This window comes from Mercenaria mercenaria, chromosome 15, assembly GCF_021730395.1.
Source record: "Mercenaria mercenaria strain notata chromosome 15, MADL_Memer_1, whole genome shotgun sequence".
NCBI classification, from domain to species: Eukaryota; Metazoa; Mollusca; class Bivalvia; order Venerida; family Veneridae; genus Mercenaria; species Mercenaria mercenaria.
The window spans coordinates 20111998-20139942 of NC_069375.1; the positions used below are offsets into that span (position 1 = coordinate 20111998).

The 27945-nt window shown below is 36.9% G+C and overlaps 1 long non-coding RNA gene across 3 annotated transcripts; it reads right to left on the bottom strand.

Annotated features, from left to right (window-relative positions):
* Positions 1-388: 388 nt before the first annotated feature.
* LOC128548951 (uncharacterized) lies at positions 389-27945 on the bottom strand. 3 transcript variants are annotated; one of them, XR_008367374.1, is made up of 6 exons: positions 27873-27945; positions 14813-15066; positions 4847-4913; positions 2685-3169; positions 1661-1727; positions 389-712 (listed from the first exon to the last, which is right to left on the bottom strand). It is a non-coding gene; the product is annotated as an uncharacterized LOC128548951 (long non-coding RNA). The 3 variants fall into 3 exon arrangements; XR_008367373.1 differs by lacking the exon at positions 389-712 and having other exon boundaries at positions 1629-1727; XR_008367372.1 differs by lacking the exons at positions 389-712; positions 1661-1727 and having other exon boundaries at positions 2101-3169.

Sequence of the window (27945 nt, forward strand, 5' to 3'; positions counted from 1 at the left end):
GCAAACCAAAAAAAATGCGCGTCCTGCCCTCGTTCACACAATGCAACCTATGCACGCAACTATATCACAGATAAAGCAAAAAACACTTAAAAATTAAAATATATATATGGTATTTATACATCTATGTATATTTATAAAAAAAAAACAAAAAAACATCAAGATATACATACTAGTAAGACAGCAAGTACACAAATGCCGATCATCCGCATGCCCATTTCAAGCTATGTAAAAAAAGACAAAAGTTATACAACAGCATACATTAAACAAGAATTTAAAAAAAAAAAAAACACCAAAAAAATGTCTTTACATTCTTTTCATAATCATATTATAAAAGGTAGGTTAAAATTTTAGGTGATACATACGTGTAAAAAAAGAAGACACACACAAACCATCAGCTTGCTAATGTAAACATAATCTGAAAGGTAGATCCCTCAGAAGCACCAAGCTTTCTATGTAAAAAGATAAAATTAAAGACTATTGCAGCATACATAAAACAAACATAAAAACACAAAAATGGAATATTGATGTATTCATATTTTAAAACAGGTATTAAAACATTTAATACATAAAAGCCAAAACACACACATACCAACCATCAGCTTTCCAAACTTGGAGCTTTCTGTGTAAAAAGTAAGTGTCTATTACCATTAGAGCAGTGTCAGCTGTGGCATCCAACACCTGTGTTAGTAGTCTGTTGCAGTTAACATGCAACCTAAAAAACAGTAACACAAAAACATGTTAAAATTTATAAACATGTAGAATTATATCATAATTAAAACACAAACTAATCTGATTCCCAGCTTCATTTGTCTTAAAAGAAATCATCGGATGCCCTACCTCTGAACAAAAACAATCAGTTCTCCCAATTGCAGATCCCTCTAAAAAGAGAAAATAAAAAGCTATATGACACAAACAAAAAAATTATCTCTGTAATTCCGGTTGCATAGACATAACTCAATTTTCATTCAGAAAAAGAATTAAACACCCAGCAGCTTAAGAGATTTAGCTTAAACAATTTTCACTGTCCGCCAAAATGTGAGCCTGTCCAAAGTAATGTCTTAATCCTCTTTCACAACTTGCAATTACTTACTGCTCTTGACACCACCCATTTGATTCTAAAGACCAGTTACATTATTTTTAGCAGGATTCAAATGCCTTTCCACAGGAGAGGCATTATCCGCCTGCATACTTACATAACCTTATACTTGAGAGATCTTTCCTATCTACACAATTTAGTTCCCTATCTAGCTGAAAGAGAAATGGACACCTAAGAATGGCTCTGCAATTGCAGAGTTCCCTATCCAAAGGACGTCGGACGAACGGTGATCACAAAAGCTCACCTTGTCAATATGTCGTCACCTCAACGCAACAAAGTTGTATCTTATTATAAATTTATAATACGATACAACTGTTGCGTTGAGGTGATGACGTGACAGGTGAGCTAATACTTACCCTAGGTTTCACATTTTGGGGGAACAGCAAGAAAGAGGAATATTGAAATAACCAATAAAAAACACCTTCTACAACCGGAATTATAGATATTAAGATGTACATAAATTACACTGTTAAAAAGTTAAAACTGCAATGTTTTATATATTATATTACCACTTTTTATTAAATTGTCAGAGGATAAATGGTATGTAAAAAAGGTGTCTATTACCTTTAGAGCAGTGTCAGCTGTGGCATCCAACACCTGTGTTAGTAGTCTGTTGCAGTCAACATGCAACCTAAAAAGCAGTAACACAAAAACATGGTAAAATTTACAAACATGTCTAATTATATCATACTTAAAACACAAACTAATCTATTTGTTTGCTGAATTCACACCTTCCTTTGTCTTAAAAGAAATCATCGGATGCCCCACCTCTGAACAAAAACAATCAGCTCTCCCAATTGCAGATCCCTCTAAAAAGAAAATAAAAAGCTATATGACACAAACATAAAAACATTATCTCTCTAATTCCGGTTGCAATAGGCATAACGCAATTTTCATTCAGAAAAAGAATTAAATACCCAGTAGCTTAAGAGATTTAGCTTAAACAATTTTCACTGTCCGCCAAAAAGTGAGCCTGTCTGATGTAATGTCTTAATCCTCTTTCACAACTTGCAATTACTTACTGCTCTTGACACCATCCATTTGATTCTAAAGACCAGTTATATTATTTTTTAGCAGGATTCAAATGCCTTTCCACAGGAGAGGCATTATCCGCCTGCATACTTACATAACCTTATACTTGAGAGATCTTCCCTATCTACACAATTTAGTTCCCTATCTAGCTGAAAGAGAAATGGGCACCTAAGAATGGCTATGCAATTGCAGAGTTCCCTATCCAAAGGACCTCGGACGAACGGTGATCACAAAAGCTCACCTTGTCACTATGTCGTCACCTCAACGCAACAAAGTTGTATTTTATTATAAATTTATAATAAGATATACAACTGTTGCGTTGAGGTGACGATATGACAGGTGAGCTAATACTTACCCTAGGTTTCACATTTTTGGGGAACAGCATGAAAGAGGAATATTGAAATAACCAATAAAAAACACCTTCTGCAACCGGAATTATAGATATTAAGATGTACATAAATTACACTGTTAAAAAAACTGCAATGTTTTATATATTATAATACCACTTTATTAAATTGTCAGAGGATAAATGGTATGTAAAAAAGGTGTCTATTACCTTTAGAGCAGTGTCAGCTGTGGCATCCAACACCTGTGTTAGTAGTCTGTTGCAGTCAACATGCAACCTAAAAAGCAGTAACACAAAAACATGGTAAAATTTACAAACATGTCTAATTATATCATACTTAAAACACAAACTAATCTATTTGTTTGCTGAATTCACAGCTTCCTTTGTTTTAAAAGAAATCATCCAAATGTCCCACCTCTGAACAAAAATAAACCATCTCCAAACAAAAACCAACTGCCTCCGAACAAATAACCTACAAAAATCAACACCTTCCAAAAATCCACCAAAGCAATGGAAAAAAAAAACCGCGCGTCCCGCCCTCATTCCCACAATGCCACCTACGCACGCAATTAAATCATGACGTATATAAAAAAAATGGTATTTATTCATTTTATTCAGATTTTAAAACATGTGATAACATTAAAATATGTACAAAACTGAAAACAAACTATCAGCTCTCCCAACTACAGATCCCTCTGAAAATAGAAAAAAAATCTATACGACACAAACATAAAAATATTGCAATAAAAACATTATCTCTGTAATTCCGGTTGCAAAAGACATAACTCAATTTTCATTCAGAAAAAGAATTTAACACTCAGTAGCTTAAGAGATTTAGCTTGAACAATTTTCACTGTCCCTCAAAATGTGAGCCTGGCCGATGTAATGTCCTGATCCTCTTTCACAACTTGCAATTACTTACTGTTCTTGATACCAACCATTTGATTCTAAAGACCACTTATATTATTTTTTAGCAGACTTCGAATGGTTTTCCATAGGAGAGGCATTATCCAGCTGCATACTTACATACTTCGAATGCTTTCCATAGGAGTGGCATTATCCGGCTGTATACTCGAGGCTTCAAATGCCTTTCAATATGAGAGGCATTATCCGGCTGCAGAGTTACAGGCTACAAATGCCTTTCCATAGGAGATGCATTATACTTGAGATCTTCCCTATCTACACAATTTAGTTCCCTATCTAGCTGAAAGAGAAATGGACACCTAAGAATGGCTCTGCAATTGCAGAGTTCCCTATCCAAAGGACCTCGGACGAACGGTGATCACAAAAGCTCACCTTGTCAATATGTCGTCACCTCAACGCAACAAAGTTATATCTTATTATAAATTTATAATAAGATATACAACTGTTGCGTTGAGGTGATGATGTGACAGGTGAGCTAATACCTACCCTAGGTTTCACATTTTGGGTGAACAGCAAGAAAGAGGAATATTGAAATAACCAATAAAAACACCTTCTACAACCGGAATTATAGATATTAAGATGTACATAAATCACACTGTTAAACAAGAGCTGTCTCCATAGGATGACACATGCCCCCGATGGCACTTTGAATGAATATATAGTTATGGCCGATGTTAGAGTTTAGGACCTTTGACCTACGGAACTGGGTCTTGCGCGCGACATGTCGTCTTACTGTGTCACACATTCATGCGTAGATATTTTAAAATCCATGCATGAATGACAAAGATATGGACCGGACACGCCTATAAATGCACTATCATGAAAAATGACCTTTAACGTCTAAGTGTGACCTTGACCTTTGAGCTACGGATCTGAGTCTTGCGCGCGACACGTCGTCTTACTGTGGTACAAATCATGCCAAGTTATTTGAAAATCCATCCATCGATGACAAAGATATGGACCGGACACGCCATCAATGCACTATCCTTTAATGTCTAAGTGTGACCTTGACCTTTGAGCTACGGACCTGGGTCTTGGCGCGCGACACGTCGTCTTACTGTGGTACACATTCATGCAAGTTATTGAAAATCCGTCCATCGATGACAAAGATATGGACCGGACACGCCCATCAATGCACTATCCTTTAACGTCTAAGTGTGACCTTGACCTTTGAGCTACGGACTTGGGTCTTGCGTGCGACACGTCGTCTTACTGTGGTACACATTCATGCCAAGTTATTTGAAAATCCATCCATCGATGACAAAGATATGGACCGGACACGAAAATTGCGGACAGACTGACAGACCGACAGACAGACGGTTCAAAAACTATATGCCTCCCTTCGGGGGCATAAAAATTAAAACTGCAATGTTTTATATATTATTATAATACCACTTTTTATTAAATTGTCAGAGGATAAATGGTATGTAAAAAAAGGTGCCTATTACCTTTAGAGCAGTGTCAGCTGTGGCATCCAACACCTGTGTTAGTAGTCTGTTGCAGTCAACATGCAACCTAAAAAGCAGTAACACAAAAACATGGTAAAATTTACAAACATGTCCAATTATATCATACTTAAAAACACAAACTAACCCATTTTTTGGCTGAATTCACAGCAGCTGATTCACAGCTTCCTTTGTTTGGAAAGAAATCAGCCCAATGTCCCACCTCTGAACAAAAACAAACCATCTCCAAAACCTATAAAAACCAACAACTCCAAACAAAAACCAACTGCCTCCGAACAAATAACTGACAAAAATCAACACCTTCCAAAAATCCACCAAAGCAATGGAAAAAAAAACGCGCGTCCCGCCCTCGTTCCCACTATGCCGCCTAAGCACGCAATTAAATCATAACGTATATAAAAAATGGTATTTATTCATTTTATTCAGATTTTAAAACATGTCATAACATTAAAATATGTACAAAACTGAAAACAAACTATCAGCTCTCCCAACTACAGGTCCCTCTGAAAATAGAAAAAAAATCTATACAACACAAACATAAAATATTGCATATAAAAACATTATCTCTGTAATTCCGGTTGCAAAAGACATAACTCAATTTTCATTCAGAAAAAGAATTTAACACTCAGTGCTTAAGAGATTTAGCTTGAACAATTTTCACTGTCCCTCAAAATGTGAGCCTGGCCGATGTAATGTCCTGATCTCTTCACAACTTGCAATTACTTACTGTTCTTGATACCAACCATTTGATTCTAAAGACCACTTATATTATTTTTTAGCAGACTTCGAATGGTTTTCCATAGGATGAGGCATTATCCAGCTGCATACTTCATTACTTCGAATGCTTTCCATAGGAGTGCATTATCCGGCTGTATACTCGAGGCTTCAAATGCCTTTCAATATGAGAGGCATTATCCGGCTGCAGAGTTCAGGCTACAAATGCCTTCCCCATAGGAGATGCATTACCTGGCTACATAGTTACAGGCATCAAATGCCTTTCCAAAGGAGCGCATTATCTGCCTGATACTTACATAACCTTATACTTGAGAGATCTTCCCTATCTACACAATTTAGTTCCTTCTAGCTGAAAAAGAAAAGGGCACCTAGAATGGCTTTGCAATTGCAGAGTTCCCTATCCAAAGGACGTCAGACGAACGGTGATCACAAAAGTCATTGTCACTTGTCGCACTCAACGTAACAATAGATGATCTTATAAAATTTATAATAAGTAGACCGTTGCGTTGAGGGCGATGTGACAGGTGAGCTAATACTTATCCTATGTTTCACATTTGGGGGGAACAGCAAGAAGAGGAATATTGAAATAACCAATAAAAAAAACACCTTCTACAACCGGAATTATAGATATTAAGATGTACATAAATTACACTGTTAAAAGTTAAAACTGCAATGTTTTATATATAATAATACCACTTTTTATTAAATTGTCAGAGGATAAATGGTATGTAAAAAAGGTGTCTATTACCTTTAGAGCAGTGTCAGCTGTGGCATCCAACACCTGTGTTAGTAGTGTGTTGCAGTCAACATGCAACCTAAAAAGCAGTAACACAAAAACATGGTAAAATTTACAAACATGTCTAATTGTATCATACTTAAGCTACTAGTATTAGGTTTCACATTTTAGGGGACAGCAAGAAAGAAGAATATTTGAAATAACTAAGAAAAAGACCTTCTACAACCGGAATTATAGGTATTATGATATACATAAATTACACATTGTTATTTCATACCACCGTTACAGAACTACAATGCTTTATTCATTACGATACAGCTTATTTCAAATCGTCAGAGGACATATATGTATTCAATACCACTTTTATAGAACTGCAATGCTGTATATATTACAATATCACTTTTTATCAAATCGTCAAGAGGTCATATGTATCAAACGCTCATCCAAATGATCCGCGTATCTGTGCTCTCCATATCCAGCTAGGCAGTTTCAAATCTAATTCTTTAACAATATTACCATATCATCTAATATCTATATACATATATATACAAATTATACATTAAAATACCGAGACAATTACCAGCCATTCCTCAGAAGGGCAGGAACACTATAGGAATAAAAGTACCAAGATCTTCTCCTAACAACAGCTGTCTGTTGACAGTGCGCTCGACTATTCGAAGCATTGATAGAAGTATACGGTCAAAATATTACCTGAGATTTTCAGACAAAAGAAAAGGAACAGATAAGACAAACAATTTATCTGCATTTGTGGATTTGGATAAGTTTTGCACTATAATGCAATGTGTGACCATGTTGGTAAGCAAGTGTTCAAAGTGTCAAAGCCATATACCAAACAGTTGATAGACAAAATATCGAATGGTGTGCGAAACCTTACTAATTTCTATGTCCAGAAAAGGACCATAACTCAGCTCAAGTCCTTGTCCTAGGTACGTAGACTATGAAGGTAAACAAGTGGTCAAAGTTCCAAAGCCATATGACAAACAGGTTAGGCATAATATAGACTGGTACTAAAATCTTTCATGATTTCCAAGTCCAAAAAGAGCCATAATTTAGCGAAAATAGTTGACAGAATTATGTACTCTTGCCTACAGACAGAATCATGATGATAAACTAGTGTTCAAAGTTTCAAAGCCACATGTCAAATAGCTTTGACAAAACGTTGACTTGTATGAAAACTAACCAATTTCCAAGTCCAAAAAGGGTCATAATTCAGCCAAATAGTTGACACAGTTATGTACTCTTGCCTACAGATGGAAATCATGATGATAAACAAGTGTTCAAAGTTTCAAAGCAAGATGTCAAATAGTTTTGACAAAACATGGACTTGTGCGAAAATTGAACCAATTTCCAAATCAAACAACAGCTGTCACAGGAGACAGCGTGCTTGACTATTTTGATGCTGGATAGTGAAACTGGGCTGATCTGAGGAAACTGGAGCTGTCACTGGAGTGTTTATTAACTCCAATGGTGAATGAAGATATTGCACAATTGCCTGAGTCTGTGTCAAAAATATTAAGTAATAAGAGAGGTACAGATAAAGTGTATCAAAATACTATATAAGTAAAACCTAAACAAAAAGGGGGCATCATTAATAAAATATTGGTGCAAGAGTTATGCATCTTGTGTCATATGATGTGGGTGATAAAGTGGAACAACTACTTAAAGCTTGAATGAAATGCATTTCATAATAACTGAGAAATAGTGAAAATGCATCTAAATTAACATTTAATTCTAAGTACAAGAGGGTCATGATGACTCTGAATCGCTCACCTGAGTAATATCAGCTATATGTTTCAAATGTCAAACTGATCATAAATATTAAGAAAGTCAGTAGGTCACATTCATGGTCAATGAAATTCAGTTTTACAATTTGTGTGCAAAACTGTGTAAGTCATCAATATTTCAAGGCTGTATCTTAAAAAACAAGAAAGTAGGTCAGTAGGTCAAGGTCACAATCAAGTGACACCATATTACTTGGGGTCATCAGGTAATTATAATTAAATAGTCTTGGAAATAGAATCAGATGATTTTTTAAGTATTTTTCCTATATAACTCACATAATAACTAAGTGACCCCAGGGCGGGGCCTCTTTTAGCATAATTTGAACAATTTTGGTAGAGGACTACTAGACAATGCATCATACCAAATATCAAAAGCCTAGGTTGTATGGTTTCTGACAAGAAGATTTTTAAATCTTTTTCCTATACAAGTCTATATAAAACTTGGGACCCCCAGGTCAGGGCCTCTTTTCACCCCAGGGGTACAATTTGAACAATTTTGATTGAGGACCATAAGACAATGCTACAAACCAAATATCAAAGGTCTAAGAGTTGCGATTTCAGATAAGAAGATTTTTAAACTTTTTTTCCTATATAAGTCTATGTAAAACTTGCGACCCCCGGTGCGGGGCCATATTTGAACCTAGGTGGATAATTTGAACAATCTTGGTAGAGTACCACTAGATGATGCTACATACCAAATATCAAAGCCCTAGCCCATGTGGTTTTGTACAAGAAGATTTTCAAAGTTTTCCCTATATAACTCTATATAAACCGTGTGACCCCCGGGGCGGGGCCATATTTAACCCTAGGGGGATAATTTGAATAATCTTGGTAGAGGACCACTAGATGATGCTACATACCAAATATCAAAGCCCTATGCCATGTCCTTTTGTACAAGAAGATTTTCAAAGTTTTCCCTATATAACTCTATATAAACCATGTGACCCCCGGGGCGATGCCATATTTGATCCTAGGGGAATAACTTGAACAATCTTGGTAGAGGACCACTAGATGATGCTACATACCAAGTATCAAAGCCCTAGGCCATGTGGTTTTGTACAAGAAGATTTTCAAAGTTTCCCCTATATAAGTCTATGTAAACCATGTGACCCCCAGGGCGGGGCCATATTTGACCCTAGGGGGATAATTTGAACAATTTTGGTAGAGGACCACTAGATGATGCTACACACCAGATATCAAAGCCCTAGGCCCTGTGGTTTTGGACAAGAAGATTTTTAAAGTTTTTCCTTTCGGTTGCCATGGCAACCCGAGTTCTGCATGGAATTCAGTTCTTTGAACAATTTTGAAAGGGGGCCACCCAAGGATCATTCCTGTGTAGTTTGGTGTAATTCTGCCCAGTGGTTTTCAAGAAGAAGATTTTTTTAGGAAATGTTGACGGACGGACGCTGGACGACGCACGCCGGACATGAAGCGGTCACAATAGCTCACCATGAGCCTTTGGCTCAGGTGAGCTAAAAAGGAGGCATAATTCATGAAATATTGGTGCCAGAGTTATGCAACTTAGGTTAAATGGTGTGGGTGATGATGTTGAACAACTATTTTAAGTTTGAATCAAATCCATTCAGTAATAACAGTGATAGAGCGAAAGTGCATCAAAACTTTAACCTGAAATTCTAAGTAAAAAGGGGGAATAATTCATGAAAAATTGGTGCCAGAGTTATGCACCTTGTGTTATATGGCATCGGTGATAGTGCTGAACAACTATTTTAGTTCGAATCAAATCCATTCAGTAACAAGAGCTCGTCGAACACGAAATGGTCCCCCTTGATGCATTCAGTAATTGCACAAGGAGCAGAAATTATGAGCTCACTGTAAACAAAAGTCCTACTGTTCTGGTCCAATCTGACCTTGACCTTTAACTTATTAACCTAACAAGAGATCACAGAGTGATCTTGGCACCGACCACTGAGCTATTTTTTAATGTTCAAAATTTCAAGACTAGCACAAGATCAAAATCAATGTTAAATTTCATTTTGGTACAAAACACTGTGCATGTGGTCCAAATTTGAAAGCTGTGGCTTGAGAAATGTGAAAGTAGGTCACTAGATCAATTTCAAGGTCAAAGTTCATTTCTGTAAACAGAACTATGCCTGTGCTTCAAATTTGGAGGCTGTAGCTTGAGGAATGTGAAAGTAGATGCTAGGTAAAAATCAATGTCAAATTTTAATTCAGAACACAAAAATATGCATGCAATCCAAATTTAAAGCCTGTAGATTCAGAAATGTGAAAGTAGGTCACTAGGTCAATCTCAAGATCAGTTCATTTGGGTACACAAAGCTATGCATGTGGTCCAAATTTGAAGGATGTAGCTTGAAAAATGTGAAAGTAGGTCACTAGGTCAAAATCAAGGTCAAATTTTATTTCGGTACACAAACCTATGCATGTGGTCCAAATTTGAAGGCTGTAGCTAATGAAATGTGAAAGTAGGTCACTAGGTCAAGATCAAGGTCAACTCATGTCAAGGTTCATCTTGCCACTTAAAACAACAGAGGTGGTCCAAATTTGAACAAGCAAATTTGATGAATTGGTATCCCCCGCCGAAAGGGTTTGTTGTGAAGAATGGCAAAACAATATATCAGGCAAAAAGTTAAGGATGTGACTTTAGAGGCAAATAATTTCCTTAGTCAAAATCAATTTAACAGAAAACTGGTGGTGGTGGGGGGGGGGGGGAAGGTGACTGGGTGAGGGTACAGAACATCACATGTTGATCAAGGTTTGAAAAAAAAAAGTAATAAAAAGTAATGAAAAAAAAAAATTCTTTTTTTTTTTTGGAGGGGGTGGGGGTGACCAAGGCAAGGTGGTGACCAGGTGTGGGTACACAACTTCACATGTTTATAATAAATGTTCATGAAAAAAGAATGAAAGAAGTTTAATGAAATTCTACCAACTGGTTGGTTTGTTATGTACAAATCTGTAGATTTTTAAACAATTAAAGGGCAATAACTGTAAGGAAAATCAATTAACAAGAGGACCATGATGGTCCTGAATCGCTCACCTCTTCCCACATGACCCAGTTTTGAGTATGAAGTCGTTTTTTCTATTATTTGACATAGTGACCTAGTTTTTGATCTCATGTGACCCAGTTTTGAACTTGACCTAGATATTATCAAGATAAAAATTCTGACCAATTTTCAAGAAGATCCATTGAAAACTATGGTCTCTAGAGAGGTCACAAGGTTTTTCTATTATTTGACCTATTGACCTAGTTTTCGAAGGTACGTGACCCTGTTTTGAATTTTATCTAGATATCATCAAGGTGAACATTCTCACTAATTTTCATGAAGATCTCATGAAAAATATGGCCTCTAGAGAGGTCACAAGGTTTTTCTATTTTTATACCTACTGGCCTAGCTTTTGACCGCACATGACCCAGTTTCGAAACTTACCTAGATATCATCAAGGTGAACATTCAGATCAATTTTCATGAAGATCCATTCAAAAATATGGCCTCTAGAGAGGTCAAAAGATTTTTCTAATTTTAGACCTACTGAACTAGTTTTTGACCGCAGTTGACCCAGTTTCAAACTTGACCTAGATATCATCAAGATGAACATTCAGACCAACTTTCATACAGATCCCATGAAAAGTATGGCCTCTAGAGAGGTCACAAGGTTTTTTTATTATTTGACCTACTGACCTAGTTTTTGAAGGCACGTGACCCAGTTTCAAACTTGACCTAGATCTCATCAAGGTGAACATTCTGACCAATTTTTATGGAGATCCATTCATAAGTATGGCCTCTAGAGAGGTCACAAGGTTTTTCTATTTTTAGACCTACTGACCTAGTTTTTGACCGCACATGACCTTGTTTCGAACTTGACCTAGATATCATCAAGATGAACATTCTGACCAACTTTCATACAGATCCCATGAAAAATATGGCCTTTAGAGAGGTCACAAGGTTTTTCTATTATTTGACCTACTGACCTAGTTTTTGATGGCACGTGACCCACTTTCAAAACTGACCTAGATATCATCAAGATGAACATTCAGACCAACTTCCATACAGATCCCATGAAAAATATGGCCTCTAGAGAGGTCACAAGGTTTTTCTATTATTTGACCTACTGACCTAGTTTCTGAGGGCACGTGACCCACTTTCGAACTTGACCTAGATATCATCAAGGTGAACATTCTGACCAATTTTCATGAAGATCTCATGAAATATATGGCCTCTAGAGAGGTCACAAGGTTTTTCTATTTTTAGACCTACTGACCTAGTTTTTGATGGCACGTGACCCAGTTTCGAACTTGACCTAGATATCATCAAGGTGAACATTCAGACCAACTTTCATACAGATCCCATGAAAAATGTGGCCTTTAGAGAGGTCACAAGGTTTTTCTATTATTTGACCTACTGACCTAGTTTTTGAGGGTACATGACCCAGTTTCGACCTTGACCTAGATATCATCAAGATGAACGTTCTGACCAATTTTCATGAAGATCTTGTGAAATATATGGCCTCTAGAGAGGTCACAAGGTTTTTCTATTTTTAGACCTACTGACCTAGTTTTTGAAGGCACGTGACCCAGTTTCGAACTTGACCTAGATATCATCAAGGTGAACATTCAGACCAATTTTCATGAAGATCTTGTGAAATATATGGCCTCTAGAGAGGTCACAAGGTTTTTCTATTTTTAGACCTACTGACCTAGTTTTTGAAGGCACGTGACCCAGTTTCGAACTTGACCTAGATATCATCAAGATGAACATTCTGACCAACTTTCATAAAGATCCCATGAAAAATGTGACCTCTAGAGTGGTCACAAGCAAAAGTTTACGGACGGACGGACGGACGACGGACACCGCGCGATCACAAAAGCTCACCTTGTCACTTTGTGACAGGTGAGCTAATAAAAACAAATGATAGGCACCATCAAAGTACGTTGGTTCATATTTATTTCAAGTTTCACTAATCTGTTTTACTAATCAGGGTCACTGTGACCATGACCTTTGATATACAGATCTCAAAATCAATAGGGGTCATCTGCGAGTGATGATCAACCTGCCTTTCATCTTTCATGATCCTAGGCCCAAGCGTTCTCGAGTTATCATCTGGAAACCGTTTTACTAATCAGGGTCACTGTGACCTTGACCTTTGATATACAGATCTCAAAATCAATAGGGGTCATCTGCTGGTGATGACCAACCTCCCTATCAACTTTCATGATTATAGGCCCAAGCATTCTTGAGTTATCATCCGGAATCGGATTGTTCTACATACAGACCGACAGTCACTGTGACCTTGACCTTCGATATACAGATCTCAAAATCAATAGGGGTCATCTGCTGGTGATGACCAACCTCCCTATCAACTTTCATGATTCTAGGCCCAAGCATTCTTGAGTTATCATCCGGAATCGGATTGTTCTACATACAGATCTACCGACATCTGCAAAACAATATACCCCCCCCCCAGAGAGTGAAAGTGCATCAAAACTTTAACCTGAAATTCTATGTAAAAAGAGGGAATAATTCATGAAAAATTTGTGCCAGAGTTATGCATCTTGTGTCATATGATGCGGGTGATGATGTTGAACAATTGTTTTAAGTTTGAATCAAATCCATTCAGTAATAACAGATAGAGTGAAAGTGCATCAAAACTTTAACCTTAAAAACTAAGTGGAAAGGGGAGATAAATCATGAAATATTGGTGCCAGAGTTATGGCCCTTATGCCAGATGATGTGGGTGATGATGAGGAATAACTATTTCAAGTTTGAATCAAATCCATCAAGTAATTACAGAGATGTTGAAAAAAGCGAAAGTGTAAAAAAAACTTCAACCAAGGTGGGGACGTCGAGTAGGATAGCTCTACTTGTACTTCGTACAGTCGAGCTAAAAAGGGTCATAATTCAGTCAAAATAGTTGAAAGAGTTAAGTACTCTTGCCTACAGATATAAATCATGATGATGAATATTTGTGCAAACTTTCAAAGCCACATGTCAAATAGTTTGACAAAACATAGACTTGTACACAAATTGTACAAATTTCCAAGTCCAAATAGGGCCATGATTCAGTCAAAATAGTTGAAACAGTTATGTACTCTTGTCTACAGATACAGACTGTTATAATAAACAAGGGATAAAAGTTTCAAAGCCATATGTCAAACATTTTACACAAAATGTGAACTGGTACGAAAAACTTAACCAAGATTTCTGAGTTAAAAGGACCATAATTCATCCAAAATCCTTGATAGAGTTATGTACTCTTGCCTACAACTGGACATGGTGAAGGTAAACAAGTGTTGAAAGTTTCAAAGCTTTATCTCAAAAGACTGTCAAAAAGTGGACTGGTACGAAAAACTTAACCAAGGTATGACGCCGACGCAGACACTGATGCCATAGTGAGTAGGATAGCGCTATACTTATTCTTAGAATAGTCAAGCTAAAAAGTGTTTTAATGGGTCGAGTACTGTTTTTGAACAGCAGACAGTTCTGGTGTTCCTGGATCCTGAATAAAAGGTCTAGGACAAATGATTTTAGGCAGTGCTTTTAGAACTTAAAGAAATCTTACTAACTTGCTTGGTACACCAAATAACTATCAGAAGGTCAGCATTTTCTATGAGAGATCTGGCTGAAACACTAAACAGGAATACAACCTAGTCAAGAAGGTCTGGAAGACCAGGCTCAATCTGCAGAAAAGCAAGACCCACCTTGGAAAGAACTATATCTGGGTAGAAGAACCTCCACTGGTCCTGCCTCAGTCAGAGCCAACTCTGGAAACTGAAGATCTTCCCATCCCCAAAGAATGTCCTATAGGCTGGCACCAAGGGAACCCCATTTGACACCTGGTCAGCAGAAAAGGCCTCGTCTAGTGACTGGGTCTCATCCACAACCATGCCTACCTCCTCACCACATACCAGTGGCAGTTCCCCAACGACCTAGACAGCTGACAAGTCCTTCACACCTGAAAAGAGGAAAGTTTACATTCATAAGTTCATTTCATTCTGTTTAAGTATGACATAGCAATCAGTAAGAACTAAGTGCCACTTCTTTTCTAATCAATAATTATATTCTTCAAGGGATATTATCCACACCCTGGTACATGCATGGCATGCTTGCGTACATGCTAAGTATTTATGGTTGATCTTTCTTTTGCCACTGAGTAAGTATGAAACATTTTTTGGGGGTATGCATGGGGGCCCTAGAGTTGCCCTTGTCTGTCCATCCCAATTTGTACCATTCATATCTCAAAAAGTATTTGACCCAGAGTCATCAAACCTTGCAGGATTGTTATTCAGCATAGGAAGCAGTGCACCAGGGGTTTTAATTTGGATCTAAGAGTCAGACCACACCTATGGCCCTTGACTGGTGGAAAATAGGCATAAAAAGGGCCTAATTTTGTGATGCATTTGTCTCGATAAGTATTAAGAAACATATTATTCAGCATGTGAAATTTTGCTTACAATACAATATTATATATTTTATTTAAACTCGGCAAGATATAGTGTCCACAAGCCGGGCAAAGACCGGTAACAATCCTCCACCTCTGATTCATGTGGGGAAGTTGGCAGTTACTTGCAGAGAACAGGTTTGTACTGGTACAGAATCCAGGAACACTGGTTAGGTTAACTGCCCGCCGTTACCTGACTGAAATACGGTACTGTTGAAAAACGGTGTTAAACCCAAAACAAACAAACAAACATCAATATTTAATTATAGGTTGTTTTTTTTTAGTTTTTTTTTCTGTCATATGTTTTTGCTTGCTTTTTATGTTTTACTTTTAGTCTCTTACCAGTTACCCCGGATGACTGTCTATCAAGAAATTTAGTCGAATATACGTTGTTTAGGTTGTGTAGCATAAATTTGATACATGATTTTCCTTACTCATACCCGTTCATAGGGATTTGCCTGTACTGCAGTGCTTTCATTCAGTTGTTGATTTTATTATTTTCTATTAAAAGGTTGTTTGTAATACAAAGAAAATGATCTTGTTGCATTTTACTTTTAGTCTCCTACTAATTTGTCAGCGGATCGGACCATACGTTTGACTGTCTATCATGTAAACACTTCAACAATACGTTAGTCAGGTTCATTTAAATTCATACATATTCATAATCTGTTTTTGTGGTGTATATTATGCAAGTGCCAAACCAAAACTCAAATGAACTAGAAGAATTCGCGGGCTAAGCAAAGTTTCATTAAATTGTGTCAAGGGGATTAGGAGAGATGGTGGGCACAAGATTGTGTCTATGTATAGTAACAAAAAACAAAGTCCCATAACTCTGCCTTTTTTTCTGAAAGAACCTAACATGCCCCATGCACAACTGCTGTTGTAACTGATCACTTGTGTGAAGTTTCATTAAATTGTGTCAAGGGGATGAGAAGAGATGGTGCGCACAAGATTGTGTCTACGGACAGACAGACGGATGGACAGACAGACAACCTGAAACCAGTATACCAATCTTACAACTTTGTTGTGGGGGGTACAAAAATAAGCATGAAAAGGGCCTAACTTTGTGTTGCATTTGTCTGAAAAGGTTGATGCAGTATTATGAAACATTACAGGAATACTATTCAGCATGTGAAGTTGTGCATATGGGGTTTTGTCAAAGCAAACAGTCAGACCAGAATTATGACATTTGACACAGTAAAACAGATACTGTGGAATTATTAATATTCATGGGGGACTAATTTTCGTGGATTTCGTGGTCGAGTCAATCCATAAAATTTAATCCCAAAGAACAAGTAAAATTCCCATTCATTTTATGTTCAAAAGTTTAAATCTATATCCCCACGGAATTGCCGTTTGAACCAAAACCACTAAATTTCATGCCCACGAAATTAAATGATTTCACAGTTTGCACAAAAAGTCATAAGTTGTGCTGCACATCTCAAAAAGTATATGACATTATAGGGTCATGAAACTTCATAGGAATATTATTCAGCATGTAAAGTTCTGGATTTATATCAGTCAGACCAGAGTTATGGCTCTTGATTGTCAAAAATATGTATAAATGGGATACAAGTTTGTATCACATGCATCTCAAAAAGTATTTGACTTAAGAGTCATGAAATGTTATATAGCATGTGAAGTTGTCCACTTGCATGTGAAGTTGTCCACTTGTGTTCTGTTTGGGATTTCACTTAGCCAGGTTGGATTTAAGGTCCCTGACTTAGTGAAAAATACACATGAAGTACTTGTGTTGCATATATTTAAAAAAAATAATAAAATATGGACCTTGAGTCATGTAATCATGTACGAATATTATCCATCATATGAATTTGTGCATTTGTACACACGTTTTTTTTTTTCATTTTGCAAGACCAGAGTTATGGCCCTTGATTTAGGGATGTCATCCAGAATGTGAATTGTTGACCAGTTTTTTCACTTTGCAAGACCAGACTTATGGCCTTCAACTTAGTCAAAAAAATAAAGTTTAAGCTGCATATATGTCAAAATGTACCTGACCCGAGTCATAAAACATAAGGATTATTTTATTGCCTATGAAATTTTGCAATTGGTCGACAGTTCTCATTTGAATTTTACTCAGGTAGGCCACAGCTGTTCGATTCATGCCTAGGTCCAGGCCCTACGCTATAAGAAAAACACAGGAAAATCGTTTCACCTAGAGCCAAGTTCTATGTCCCTTCGGATTTTTCTTATAGGGTAGGGCCTGGACCTAGGCATGAGCCAAACCCCTGTGAGCTGGGCCAGAGAAATGATTCTTTATTAAGTGAAAAATACACAAAGTTTTTAAAGGTTTGTGTTGCAAACATCTTATAACTAAAATTAAACTTTGACATGAAATTAATTTTTTCATAAACATATTAAAAATAGTTTTATGTATGCAAGCAATTCAAGACACAAGAACATACACTTAGTTTTATCAATACAGTAATTTCTTTAAAATTTAATTTGTCAAATTGACCTCAGGTCTCCCTTATTTCCAAATTGGAAAATAAACAAGACAACATGCTCGACTTTTTTCAGTGCTTGACTCTGAATTAGCTTTGCCAGTAAAAGAAAAATCCAAGTTAAACAAGAGTGCAAGAATGTCACAATATAGGCCCGTCACAGCAAATTTCTTTACTCTAGCACCTGTATTTGCAAATGGAATTTTAACTTTGTGGTTGTTTAGTAATAACTAAGTGTTTTGTTTTTCTAAGTCCACAAAAAAACTCCTTACCAGGTAGAGATACCTTAAAATACACCTAAAATTGGAAAGTAACATCTATGTTGTACCACAGAAAAGTGGTCTTGGGTTTTCCCTACAGTCAATTATAAAAAAGTTACAATATAAGTTATTTATAGTAACAACTAAGGGAAGTTAATCTTAAAAAAACAAAAAAAAAAAAAAAAAAAAAAAAAGTAAGTCCTCACAAAAATCTTTACCAGGTAGAGACTGGTCATAATACACCTCAAAATTGGATGTAGCATGCATATTGTACTACAGAAAAGTGGTCTCTATTTTTCCCTATGACTAGTAATGAAAAAGTTACAATATAAGCTATTTATAGTAACAACAAAGGGAAGTAATTCGAAAGAAGGGAACTGCGCATGACACTTCGTCTCATGATGGTGTATAATTGTGTCAAGTTACATCAAAATCCCTCCATGCATGAAGAAGAAATGCTTTGGACAGTCATTCTTGTATCTGACCTTTGGCCTCTAAGTGTGACCTTGACCTTAGACCTAGGGACCTGGTTCTTGCGCACGACACTACGTCTCGTGGTGGTGAACATTTGTGCCAAGTTATATCAAAATCCCTCTATGCATGAAGAAGACATGCTCTGGACAAGGTTTTCATTCTTGTATCCTTTGACCTCTAAGTGTGACCTTGACCTTAGACCTAGAGACCTGGTTCTTGCGCATGGCACTCCGCCTCATGGTGGTGAACATTTGTGCCAAGTTATATCAAAATCCCTCTATGCATAAAGAAGAAATGCTCCGGACAAAGTTTTCATTCTTGTATCCTTTGACCTCTAAGTGTGACCTTGACCTTAGACCTAGGGACCTGGTTCTTGCGCATGACACTCCTTCTCATGATGATGAACAATTGTGCCAACTTTCATCAAAATCCCTCTATGCATGAAGAAGATATGCTCCGGACAAAGTCATTCTTGAATTTGACCTTTGACCTCTAAGTGTGACCTTGACCTTAGACCTAGGGACCTGGTTCTTGCGCATGACACTCCATCTTATGATGGTGAACAACTGTGCCAAGTTTCATCAAAATCCCTTCATGCATGTAGAAGACATGCTCCGGACAAGGTCTGTGGACGCCGCTTGCCCGCCCGCCAGGGGCGTTCCCATAATACGTCCCGTTTTTCAAACGGGCGTATAAAAAGGACATAACAGTAACTCTGTCAAAATTCAAATCAGAGTTATGGGAATTGTGTCTCCTGGTGTAGATTTTGATAGTAAATAACCATTTACAGTTTCAAGTCAAGAATCAAAAGCTTTAATAGTAACAGAGATATTTGATTTTATCAAAAATTTTAACAAAAAATTAGAGTTAACAAGAGTGCAAGAATGTCACAATATACGCCCGTCACAGCAAATTTCTTTACTCTAGCACCTGTATTTGCAAATGGAATTTTAATTTTGTGGTAATTTTTGTAATAACTAAGTGTTTTGTTTTTCTTAGTTCACAAAAAAACTCCTTACCAGGTAGAGATACCTTAAAATACACCTAAAATTGGAAAGTAACATCTATGTTGTACCACAGAAAAGTGGTCTTGGTTTTTCCCTACGCTCAATTATAAAAAAGTTACAATATAAGTTATTTATAGTAACAACTAAGGGAAGTTAATCTTAAAAAAAAAAAAAAAAAAAAAAAAAAAAAAATGTAAGTCCTCACAAAAATCTTTACCAGGTAGAGACTGGTCAAAATACACCTCAAAATTGGATGTAGCATGCATGTTGTACTACAGAAAAGTGGTCTCTATTTTTCCCTACGACTAGTAATGAAAAACTTACAATATAAGCTATTTATAGTAACAACAAAGGGAAGTAATTCTAAAGAAGGTAACTGCACATGACACTTCGTCTCATGATGATGTATAATTGTGTCAAGTTACATCAAAATCCCTCATGCATGAAGAAGAAATGCTTCGGACAAAGTCATTCTTGTATCTGACCTTTGGCCTCTAAGTGTGACCTTGACCTTAGACCTAGGGACCTGGTTCTTGCGCATGACACTACGTCTCGTGGTGGTGAACATTTGTGCCAAGTTATATCAAAATCCCTCTATGCATGAAGAAGAAATGCTCCGGACAAGGTTTTCATTCTTGTATCCTTTGACCTCTAAGTGTGACCTTGACCTTAGACCTAGAGACCTGGTTCTTGCGCATGACACTCCGCCTCATGCTGGTGAACATTTGTGCCAAGTTATATCAAAATCCCTCTATGCATGAAGAAGAAATGCTCCGGACAAAGTTTTCATTCTTGTATCTTTTGACCTCTAAGTGTGACCTTGACCTTAGACCTAGGGACCTGGTTCTTGCGCATGACACTCCTTCTCATGATGATGAACAATTGTGCCAACTTTCATCAAAATCCCTCTATGCATGAAGAAGATATGCTCCGGACAAAGTCATTCTTGAATTTGACCTTTGACCTCTAAGTGTGACCTGGTTCTTGCGCATGACACTCCGTCTCATGATGGTGAACAACTGTGCCAAGTTTCATCAAAATCCCTTCATGCATGTAGAAGATATGCTCCGGACAAGGTCTGTGGACGCCGCCCGCCAACCCGCCCGCCCGCCCGCCAGGGGCGTTCCCATAATACGTCCCGTTTTTCAAACAGGCGTATAAAAAGGGGCATAATTCTGTCAAAATTTAAATCAGGAAGAGGTGTGTACAACTTCACATGTTAATAAATATTCATGGAAGGTTTGAAAAATAAAACAAGAGGGCCATGATGGCCCTATATCGCTCACCTGAGTACCATTGCTTTAACCAAAAACAAAAAGAAAAAATTCTTACAAGGTACAGATATGTCAAAATACACCTAAAAATTGGAGGTACCATCCATGTTGTACACAGAAAAGTGGTCTCAGTTTTTCCCTACGGCCTATGATAAAAAGGTTACTAAATAAGCTATTTATAGTAACATAAAAGGGAAGTAATAAAACAAGAGCTGTCCGTAAGACAGCCAAGCTCGGCTATTCGAAATATTGTCACAGAAGCAGGAAATTATCACCCAAAATGTTAAATATCAAGTTTTAAGTTCGAAAGGGGACATAATTTGACCAAAATACTTATCAGAGTTATGGGACTTGATGTTATCAACTAGTTTTATAACCCCAAAGAAACATGTTAAGTTTCAATTTAATATCTGCATTAGTTTTGGGGATATTAACTTGCATGTAAAACTTTAACCAGAATTTTCTAAGTCAAAAAGGGGGCAATAATTTGCTCAAAATACATGTTAAGAGTTATGAAACTTGACCCAGTGAGGTTGGTAATTGACCTAGAAACAGAATAAATAAGTTTCAAAGCTATATGCCTTTTGGTAATAGCTGTATGTACTTGCACGCAAACTTTAACGAGGATTTTCTAAGTCCAAAAGGGGGCAAATTCCCAAAATACATGTCAGAGTTATGGGACTTGGTGCTATCAACTAGTTTTATAACCCCGAAGACACAGTCATGTGAAGTTTCAATTTAATATCTACAGTAGTTTTGGAGAAAGTTACTTGCATGTAAAACTTTAACCAGGATTTTCTAAGTCCAAAAGGGGGCATAATTTGCCCAAAATACATGTCAGAGTTATGGGACATGGTGCTATCAACTAGTTTTATAACCCCGAAGACACATGTGAAGTTTCAATTTAATATCTGTAGTAGTTTTGGAGATAGTTACTTGCATGTAAAACTTTAACCAGGATTTTCTAAGTCCAAAAGGGGGCATAATTTGCCCAAAATACATGTCAGAGTTATGGGACTTGACCCAGTGAGGTAGGTAATTGATCTAGAAAAAGAAAAAATAAGTTTCAAACCTATATGCCTTTTAGTAATAGCTGTATGTACTTGCACGCAAAACTTTAACCAGAATTTTCTAAGTCCAAAAGGGGGCATAATTTGGCCAAAATACATGTCAGAGTTATGGGACTTGACCCAGTGAGATAGGTAATTGATCTAGAAAAAGAAAAAATAAGTTTCAAATCTATATGCCTTTTAATAATAGCTGTATGTACTTGCACTCAAAACTTTAACCAGAATTTTCTAAGTCCAAAAGATGGCATAATTTGGCCAAAATGAAGGTCAGAGTTATGGGACTTGGTGCTATCAACTAGTTTTATAACCCTGAAGACACATGTGAAGTTTCAATTCAATATCTGCATTAGTTTTGGAGATAGTAACTTGCATGTAAAACTTTAACCAGAATTTTCTAAGTCCAAAAGGGGGCATAATTTGCTCAAAATACATGTTAAGAAAAAGAATAAATAAGTTTCAAAGCCATAATTATGCCTTTAAATGATAGCTGTATGTACTTGCATGCAAAACTTTTAAAACCAAGGTGTGACGCCGACGCCGACGCCAGGGAGAGTAGAATAGCTAGACTATTCTTCGAATAGTCGAGCTAAAAAAATATAGTAAACGAACAAAAGGATCTGCCAAACAAGAGGGCCATGATGGCCCTATATCGCTCACCTGTTATCAATGCACTTGAGGACAAGAAGGTCCTCAGAAAAAATATGGCGGTACCATCCATACTGTACCAAAGAAAAGTGGTCTCGTACAGCCAATAATAAAAAAGTTACTAAAAATAAGCTATTTATAGTAAAGTAAAAGGGAAGTAATTAAAAAAAAATATTGAAAGTGAACAAAAGAAGGATCTGCCAAATAAATCTGTCGACATAAATGAAATTTCAGATCAGTATCTTCATTAGTTACGGAGATATACCCATTTTAATTTGAAATAAAGGGAGATAATTTGACATAAAATCAGTCCATAGTTACCTACCCTGATTGTCTCAGTCCAACTAATGACAATAATGAAATTTCAAAAAAGTCCTATAAGTACTTACTGATATAAATCCATTTTGATTACAATCAGGGGAGGTAATCAGATATAAAATAACTCTGGAACCTACGATTGGGTCTGATTTGTCATGGAATCCAAGATTTATTGTTGTTGAAGATATTTTGGAAGTTTGTATCAAATAAAACCATAAATGAGTCTCTATATGACTGCAAAGGACAAAATAGCCAATTTTGGACTTTTAAGGGGCCATAACTCTGGAACCCACGACGGAATCTGGCTAGTTCAAGAAACGAACCAAGATCTTGTGGTGATACAAGTTGTGTGCAAGTTTGGTTAAAATCAAATCATAAATGAAACTGCTATTGTGCAGACAAGGTCAAAATAGCTAATTTTGGCCCTTTCAGGGCCCAACACTCTGGAACCCATAATGGGATCTGGACGGTTCAAGAAAGGAACCAAGATCTTATGGTGACACAAGTTTTGTGCAAGTTTGATTAAATTCAAATCATAAATGAAGCTGCTATTGTGCAGACAAGGTCAAAATAGCTCATTCTGGTCCTTTCAGGGGCCATCACTCTGGAACCCAAGGAATCTCGCCAGTTCAAGAAAAGAACCGAGATCTTATGGTGATACAAGTTGTGTGCCAGTTTGGTTAAAATAAAATCATAAATGAAGCTGCTATTGTGCAGACAAGGTCAAAATAGCTAATTCTGGCTTTTCAGGGACCATAACTCTAGAACCCATAATCGAATCTGGCCAGTTCAACAAAGAAACCGAGATCTTATGGTGATACAAGTTGTGTGCAAGTTTGGTTAAAAAATAAAATCATAAATGAAACCTCTATCGTACAGACAAGAAATTGTTGACAGATGGACTGACGACGGATGAAGGGTGATCACAAAAGCTCACCTTGTCACTATGTGACAGGTGAGCTAATAAAAAAAGGAGCACCGCAATGCAGAGCAATATTCACATAAAACAAAGTCATTTGACCTTTGGCCCCTAAGTGTGACCTTGACATTGAATTTAGCCATCCAAAACATGCGCTCTGCACATCCTTTCAATGAGTGAACATTTGTGTCATGTTTCTCTGAAATCCATCAGGGAGTTCAAGAGTGACAGAGCGGAAGGGAAATCGCTAACCAACACACAGACAGACAGACACCGAGGCGATAACATAATACGTCCCTGCGGGCGTATAAAAAAGAATCGAGATCTTATGGGGATACAAGTTGTGTGCAAGTTTGGTTAAAATAAAATTATAAATGAAGCTGCTATTGTGCAGACAAGGTCAAAATAGCCAATTTTGGTCCTTTCAGGGGCCATAACTCTGGAATCCATTATGGGACCTAGCTGGTTCATTTGTTCGTTTTGGGTTTAGCGCTGTTTTTCAACAGTATTTCAGTCATGTAACGGTGGGCAGTTAACCTAACCAGAGTTCCTAGATACTGTACCAGCACAAACCTGTTTTCTGCAAGTAACTGCCAACTTCCCCACATGAATCAGAGGTGGAGGACTAATGATATCAGACACAATGTTGTTTATCAAATAGTCACGGAGAACATACGCCCCGCTCGAGGTTCGAACTCGTGACCCTGAGATCCGTAGACCAATGCTCTTACCTACTGAGCTAAGCGGGCGAGCTCTCTGGCCGGTTCAAGAATGGAACCAAGATCTTTTTGTGACACAAGTTTTGTGCAAGTTTAATTAAATTCAAATCATAAATGAAGCTGCTATTGTGCAGACAAGGTCAAAATAGCTAATTCCGACCCTTTCAGGGACCATAACTCTGGAACCCATTATGGGATCTGACCGGTTCAAAAAAGGAACCAAGATCTTATGGTGACACAAGTTTTGTGCAAGTTTGGTTAAAATCAAATCATAAATGAAGCTGCTATTGTGCAGACAATGTCAAAATAGCTAATTCTGACCCCTTCAGGGGCCATAACTCTGGAACCTATTAAGGAATCTGGCCAGTTCCAGAAAGGAACCAAGATCTTATGGTGATACAAGTTGTGTGCAAGTTTGGTAAAAATCAAATCATAAATAAAGCTGCTACTGTGCAGACAAGCTCAAAATAGCTAATTTTGGCCCATAATGAGATCTGGCCAGTTCAAGACAGGAACCGAGATCTTATGGTGATACAAGTTGTGTGCAAGTTTGGTTAAAATAAAATCATAAATGAAACCACTATCATGCAGACAAGAAATTGTTGACGGACGCACGGACTAACGACAGACGACGGGTGATCACAAAAGCTCACCTTGTCACTATGTGACAGGTGAGCTAAAAAGAAAAAGATCAAAAATATGGATCCGGATAGAAAGACTGACAGATGAAGAGACAATGCCAAAACTTCAGTGGGGGATAAAAAGTGCCCATCCACAACATTTCCCACTAAAATTCGGATAAGTCTTAAAAGGGGAATATTCAACATTTGACAATGAATTTGTGTTTAGAATGAGTTTAAAGGTCCTCACTGACACCAGAAAGAGTATCATATGAAAACCAGAGTTTGTAGCTGAGCTTTCATATTTACAGAAAATATGGCCCACTGCATCGGATCTGAATAGTCATGAATTTGTTCAAGAATAACAGATAAACAAAAACCTTTAAAATTTGCCTATTTCAAACCGAAAGTATGTTTTCTGACTAAATACAAACCCATCGCGCATCTTAGGTTTTTTTCGGAAGAATGCTCCGAAATGAGGCTATAATTTATAAATAGATGCAAACTAGAGTTGTCACAGGAGTGACAAATTATACCCCCACAATATGGCCTTGTCACAGAACTAAGCCAAATTCAAAGGTGAACATGCTTGACAGTTGACCTACTGACCTCAAAACCAATAGAGGTCATCTGCTGGTCATGATCAACATCCCTATGAAGTTTCATGATCCTCGGCCCAAGCGTTCTCAAGTTATTGTCCGGAAAAGGTTTAGATGTTCCGGGTCACTGACCTTTGGAACTTAAAATCAATACAGGTCGAATAGTCGAGCTAAAAAGGGTTCAATGGCTTTCTAATGCTCTAAATTATTGCGCCAGTACATGAATGTAAACATTTTACTGTGCTTTCACTTAAACAGGTAGAGCATGCACACACAGTAATTAACAGATCATATATAAATCAATATATCATCTGTAAATTTATATATCAACATATCTTTTAATCAATATATTAGTAAGTAAAATTGTTTTTAAAAAAATTCACAGTCAAATCCGCACCGTAAAACACACATCCGGGGTTTATTTTTGTTTACACCAGCACATTCATGAAGATAATTTCAACTTTGAATGCTGTGAATTTTGCTTTTGGAGACATATTTTCAAAGAACTATACAAGTGAAGGACTTCAGGATTATAAAATATATCCCAGAAAAAGCAAAAATATTAGTTGTAAAAAAATACTCAAACATCTGCACTAGAAATGAAGTATTAACCCTAAATGTATAGAATAAAGGTATTGGCGCACAAGTTTCGGGCAATAGAAAGCCATTGAACCCTTTTCTGTTTTAAACATTGCATTTTAACATTTGTTTTTGGACTTCAAAAATTATGAATCATAAAAATCTGAAAAAGGGAAGTAATTTTAAAAAAACTGGAGGCAAGAAAATTATATAATAAATGGACCAAGTTTGAAAGAAATGTCTTTATAATTTTTCAAAAAATGTTAGTTTTTATGTAGAAAGCCCGACTGGGCAATATTACCAGCCTGATCATTTCATTCTGAAAATTTTTTTATAAAGATGATTTTTTTTAGGTACCATCTCTATACCAATTACCTGCAAGTGCCAGTGATTGTATCATTCATGGCCTGAAGGTAAATATCATAGTTTGAAAAAAGTATAAGTTCAAGGGGGTTTGAAAACAGGTACGCTGACTATAAAAGTGTTCTGTAGATAATACACAAATCTGTGCGTTCTAGTTCAACCAATCCTTTAGAAAAAAAAGATAATAAATGTTCTAAAAACACAGCCAAAAGGTCTATAACATGCGCGGATCCACAGGTGCTAGACACGTAACCAAATATTTTACTCATAGGCCTATATATGTATATACGAGACATATATAGGCCTATAAGTAAAATATTTGGTTACGTGTCTAGCACCTGTGTGCAGATTCCAGCCAATTTTCTCAGGAGGGGTCCAACCGAAACCTTACTATGACAAACATGTGTCCTTATACACTAAATAATTTGATGGTTTTTTTTTTGGATGTTAGGCATATTCAAGTATAACAAAAAAGTAGCTGACCAGCTAGAGGGGCCCGGAGGCATACCCCCTCAACCCTGAAAAATTGATTTAAACCATTGAAAACTTGCCCACAACATCCCTTATATGTTTTCTATAAGAAATTTGAGTGCTTTCCGGTGTTTCCGTGCTATCCGGTCATTCTATTCACAGTGAAAAATTTTGGAATTCAGCACTTCATTTGGCATTTTCGGATCATTTAAGAAAACCTTTTCCACTGCAATTTTATACACAATATACCACTTATTTTCACATTTTTATGAGCTCATCTGGGAAAAATAATAAAATCAAGATTATTAACATAATTATCATTCTTTAAATAACGTCGATTCTTCTCTTCTTTCCTTTTTTTTAGGTTTTTCCAAGGGAGTACTAAACAGCTAAACAATTAAGTTGAAAAAGTATTTTCTAAAATCAAGGTCTGCAGGCCGGTACTGTTGTATGATCGAAATTTCTAACTTTGTTGATTCTAAAAACGGCATGGCCCCTATAAACCTCAGTACAATGTAAATAAAAATTATTACTTACCCCCACTCGTGCCAAAATTGTCCCAGCAAACAAAGAACGCAAAAACACACAGCTAGAAACTTTTAACCGCCGC